Consider the following 6,239-nt stretch of genomic DNA (forward strand, 5'->3'; position numbering starts at 1 on the left):
CCCACCCCTTCTCCTGGCAAATTCCTACTCATTAAGACCAAATGTGAATATTATCACTACAGTTTTAATTAACTTTCTTCATTTAATATCTATATTGTATATTCATTTTATAAAAAGAAATGTTAGAAGGTAATGACCCCCCTTCCCCTCAACCAAGACCTATCTCCACAGTTAGAGTGATATTTAATTACAATTAAAATAACTACAATTGTCCTTTTATTTGAAACCCATAAATATTTATTTTAACCACCATCACCCACGGAGCAGAATTACAAATATTACACTTAATAAAATTGCAAAGATAGTCATAAAGATCCATCTGGTAAATTAATGGTTTTTCCTGCATTTCAATAAAGGTGTATTTTATATTTGTTTAGTTTAAAATTCAAAGTCAAATAATATATTTTTTTATAAAAAACTTTAAAATCAAATTTACACTCCTGACCCTGAGATGAAATAACATTATTTAATAAAATATCATTAATAGTTCCCAAAATTTGGATGTTTACTTAAATTCGTGGTTTATTGTTAGTTTAAATTAAAAATTAGTAACTTTTAAAAAAAAATTCAAAACATATCAAGGTTTTATTATAGTTGGTTATCTTTTAAAATGGTATATTATTTTTTTTTCGTCTCATAATAAAATTATATATAAATAGATGATATAAAAATTTTACAAAAATAATTATAAATACAAATCGAATATAAAACTATTTTGTGGTATTTACCTTACATTGTAATTTTCTACCAATGTTGCACTTACATGTAAGTATTTGTATAATTATTTTCTAATTATTATGTTAATGTGCAGAATATAAGATTAGAATTATAATAATTTTTAAATCGTATTTATAATTTTAAAAAGACCCCTAGCAAGCGAGAAGTGTACGGGGGAGGGTAAATAGTGCATTACATGGTCATTAAGAATCATTTGAATTTCGATAATAATGGAAGCTATTTTCTAGCCTTTGAAATCAAAACTGAATAAGTTATATTTTTAATATTCACATTTTAGGAAAATGAATAGATGAAATAGATTATGTATTCTCCATTTTAGCTGATGAGACCACATATTTTCTAGGCATTCCGCAGATGTCATTTGTGTGCACGATATATACTGTGTTCTAATCGAACTGTTAACCTTTTTGTTTTAGCATGTCAATTCTATAAATAAATATATAAAATTTTATAGATTGGGAAAGGGTTTAAATTATCAATGTTTTCTGTAATCACAAATTTTATTAATAGTATCCAAGGTTATGTACTTTCAAAGTTGGACAAACAAAATTTAAACATTACTAAATTTGACAAAAACATGAGAACATCAAGATTAATTTAAGTTAAATGTTGTAATTCAAAGCTGATGTTCAAATGCATGCTATTAGGTTGAATACATGATCTAAGTCAATCTCGTCATTAATTGATTGAACAATTAAATCCCACCACAATCTATGTTAGATTATAAATGTCGCATACTCGATTTGTTAAACGCGTTCTTGAAGGATGCACCATATTTTATAGATGACTCGAATAAAATCAGGGCTAATGGGTGGAGGGGGTGGGAGAATGGACGAAATAAAATTTGGAGTTTCTTACTGGTTCTGTGCTGAAGCATTGTCGTGTTGAAAATGAAAAATTCCCTGCCTTACACATACTTAATAGCATACAATAAGCACTGAGTTAAACGTCAAAAGAGTATGCACATCTAATTTTGACCACTAGATTGATAAATATGAGTTCTGCGCAGCTAAGACTTATTGCCCGACTAAAACCATGACTGACTTCGATAAATTGAACGGTACGAAGCAATCGATTGGCTGGCAATATATAGGATAAATTTTGCAGATTTGCAGATAGACCTGTAAACCATTTGAATTAATCTAACGAGGGCATTTTCATAGAGGTTTTTTGGTACATCCCAACCGGGAAATCCTATATGTATTGTTTGGGTCCTGGTTTTGTTTCTTTTTAAACATTTTATCTGCAGCTTTTTATGGATTTGTGAAATACCAGTTTCTCATATTTGACGAATTGTGGATGCCATGTCGGTTCTTCTTGGCTCAATATGGGTGTTCCAACTGAATTCCATAGTACCTCATACCGTTTTTCTATTGTAGCATCATTTTGCAATCAATCCATTCAAGGCTATCGATGACCAGATTATGTCAACAAATTCCTTCAAAAACCTTATGGTTCCATAATTTTTCTTTTCCTAAATTTAATTAAACTTAAGTTATCTTAGAACATTTTTTTAAAATGTGAATTCCTATATACTGGAAAGTTTAAATTTTCTTTGTTCAACTTTGAAGGTTGCTAATAGAAATTGATGAAATTTTCAGGAAACATTGATAATATATCCCTCTCTCAATCTTTATATTTTGATTGAATTACGTATGCAATTGACAGAATTATTTCTAAATCAAAAAGGGTATCAGTTATATTGGAACTAAAATTAAAGGGTTTCTGCAATTCCTATTACATATTATATATTAAATTAAACAAATATAGGTAATAATAGTGTTTGCAATTATCGTTCAATCTTCTATCACAAATTATGGTGATGGTAAGTATAAATTTAACTATATATATAACTAAAAAAACATTTTATTTAGCCAGAGTTTTACCGGAGGCTGAGACAATTGGGACAATTACCACGAAAGCTCCGAAGGATGGTTTAAATGCTTAATTTAACTTTATAATTTAAATTGATATAATATAAAACATCCACTCAACAATTCTTAAATTTTATATATGACATAATTTTCAAAATAAAAAAAAAGAAGTTTTCCAAGCTTTTAAGACATTATAAATCCCCCCCCCTCCACCCTTGTGATACACCCATTAAACAAAGCTAGAAAGAAAGAAAGAAAGAAAGGGAGAAAGGAAAGAAAGTGTCTATATACAGATTCTTTAGAACAGTCCTTCCTAGGACGTCATCTCATCATAAATCTTCACTTAAATTTATTAATTAATTTGGATTTTAATAACGTATAGTCAGTAATCTTCTATGGGAGGGGGGGGGGTTAGATTGAAATAATTTTTTTTGGAACATAAGAACCAATCATATTATTAAAAAAATGACTAATATGAAACTTAAATATAATAATTGTTAAAAAATAGTATAGATAATAAACCGGTATATAAATAACAATAAAATATATGAATAATAAGCATTATATGATGATTTATAAAGTATCATGAAATGAAATACAACCTTCTTTGCCATTGAGCCAATTTTTCAATAAATTATTCCTATCAGAAATACAATCCCTCTCTATATTAAATAGAGATAGTCCATTCAATCAATTTTCTGATGTCATATTTCTGAGCTAGGTTTTATTCCTGTAATATAGAAAAGGTTCTCACATTTTTTGCTTGGACTAAATGGTATTGTTGCCAAAATTTACAATTTTAATATAATTGGCACAACTTTAAAATATATTTTAAAATTGTGCCATGCTTCCATGGCGTCTCTTGGAGGATTATCTACAAAAATTATTCTTTCATACCAAAAATTTAAATTCTGAAATTAATTGACTTTCATGTGAATTTATATCATGTGAATAAAATTTGGCTAAATATTTAATATTTTTAATTATCAAGATTTAATATATCCTCACAAAGACTACGTTAATATTCGAACGATTTGTTGGTCTAATCATTGTTTTAGGTTTAAAAAAAATTGTCAAATATCTTGTTATTAATATATTTGGAATAAATATTTGAATTAATTATAGTGCTAAAATCTAAAATAAAATAAAACCTATTAAAATGGAGTACTTTACAATTCACAAGTCATGAAAATCTTTTATATTTTTTTTAAGGTCTTCGTGGTTTTCTTCTTAAGCCGTGAGAAAATAATAATAAACTTTCGTCAACTTTAACAAAATATGAGAAATAAGTTGTTTTTTTTGCAAAAAATAAAATAGAGGCTCAAATCATTTTTCCAAATTTGCCAAAGGCTATTAATTTTTTTAAGTCAAATAAATTGTAAAAATTTAGCTTAAAGTTTATGAAGTTTGAAATTTTTACCGAAAATAACAAGTAAGTATAAGAATAAAATGTAACCAAAAATAGATTATCAAGTCACATATATTACTTATGGAAAATATTTAATTTTCGCCACGGGTTTCACAAAATATTATTAAAATAAAATATATACATCATTATCATTATAATTATAACATGATAATTACCATATAATTACTCACTCTTTCTAAAGATTACATTAATAATTAATATGTATCAAAAAGTTGTAGAAATGATTTACATTGGAAAAAATTCTAAATGCTCTTCTGGTGTTTCTAGGGGATGTAGCCGTTCCTAAATCAAATGAATAATGCTCCCAAACCTCTATAAGAGAAACTTTAGGAATTACATATATGTGTTATTATCTTTAATAAACAAATTTCAAATATAAAACATTTTTTTTTCTTTATTATAATTATAACTATATTCTTATATTTCATATTCATAAAAACTAAATATAATATAATGATATCGTTTATATTTTATATAAAAATAAATTTATAATAATAATCCAAATATGTTGCTATGATATAAATACATTATAAATGAGTGAATAGATTAAATATTGAAATTAATCATTATTAAATTTACGGTAAAAATCTTATTCATACAGAAATTAGTATCTAACAAAATAAAATAACTTTTTATATATAAGAATCGTGAATATTTGAGAAAAAAAGTACAGGCGGGAAATGAACCCATGAAGCATATATCTCTGTTTATTAGATTATAATATATCAAATGAAATAATAATGAATCATTTAGTGTCAATGTCAACATGAAAGTAGAGATAGGTGTCATTTGCCTCCAATTTTTCTTAGGAGGGTAGGTCATTCATAAGGAGGTAGTCTAGGGTGTAAGGTAGAGATAAATAAACACTATTTGTCGGATTAAAAATTAAAATAATTGGTCAAAGGATTTGCATTTATTTCGATTTTAATAATCTATTTAAATTTCAAATAATTAAATTATAGACAAGATTTTAGCACAGTTTAAATGTATACACGCTTGTGACTAATATTAAGACTACGGTTAGTAGCAGCTAGTCAAGTATCACTGACTAATATTTTTTTTTTAACCGAAGCCAAAATTGAAATTGTTTGAAAATTTTAATAGGATTTTATAGTTAGGTTATATATGATAGTTCATTAAAATATTTTTTTACTAATATGATAAGGTTAATATATTCTATAGTATAATAGATAGAAGAATATCGCTGACAAAGCCAAAAAATTTTTAGGAGGGTAGGTATAGAATTTGGAGAGATTCACCTCCATAAAATTTTCTGTCATGTAGGCACCGTTTAGAGTGGAATAGAGGATACATTTACCGACTGGAGCCTTGTCCAATTAGTACAACTTGAAACTCATTGGCTCTATTTTATTTTTTTTTAAATCGAGAAGATACGCCCAATCATTCCTTATCTTTTAAGTTTAATTAATTTTTATAAAATAATACGTATAATCTAGAGTATATGAATTTTTGAAACTTAAATGTTATATATTATTAATATATGTACTTAATGTTAAATCTTCCATTTTAACTTATTCATCAACCTAAGTTAAATTTTCTTTTATACTATTTAATTTTTACATCAACCTAATATATTAGAATCATTTAAAAAAACTGTTATATCAACCCCAGATATGATTATTATTTATATCTGAAAATAAGAAGAAAACTGTATTTAACTAATGCTATAAAATGTTTAAGTTAATAAAATAAATTTTTTTTAAATAAGATTTTGTTTTCAAATATTTTATTTAAGATACATCGCGTAATATTAAAACTATGGTTTTAATAAAAAAAGATAGAAATAATTATATTTTAAAAAAAGTAGAAAGAAAAAAGCCTAATTACAAATAAATACTAAGAGTTCTCTCCATATTACGTAATTTGGATCAAGAAACAAGCATTTATAAAACAAATAAAATAATACTAGCAGCTAACCTATCAAAAAATGACGGGCAATTTTCGGATATTTTTCCTTGATGGGTGAATCAAAAATGTATCTATTGATGCTATATGATTAATATACCAATATTTCTAAAATATGTTCGCAGTATACAATGCTATAGTAGACTAAAAGGTTTATGAATTTGGATACCTTATTTTGGAGTTTTAAGCAAGAACAGGCTAACAAGCTAGTCTTTTTTCAAAAAATAGTATACCTTAAAGTCATTAAAAAGTCTACTTTTTTTGGATGTGTC

The 6,239-nt window shown here is 25.9% G+C and overlaps 1 long non-coding RNA gene across 1 annotated transcript; it reads left to right on the top strand.

The window, feature by feature from the left end:
• The first annotated feature begins 657 nt into the window (after nt 1-657).
• On the top strand, nt 658-4,385 carry LOC135922469 (uncharacterized). Its single transcript, XR_010570919.1, has 4 exons — nt 658-765; nt 2,509-2,563; nt 2,613-2,672; nt 4,254-4,385. It is a non-coding gene; the product is annotated as an uncharacterized LOC135922469 (long non-coding RNA).
• Nucleotides 4,386-6,239: the final 1,854 nt, after the last annotated feature.

The sequence above is a fragment of the Gordionus sp. m RMFG-2023 genome, chromosome 1 (genome assembly GCF_954871325.1).
Source record: "Gordionus sp. m RMFG-2023 chromosome 1, tfGorSpeb1-WG-v2, whole genome shotgun sequence".
Classification (NCBI taxonomy): Eukaryota; Metazoa; Nematomorpha; class Gordioida; order Chordodea; family Parachordodidae; genus Gordionus; species Gordionus sp. m RMFG-2023.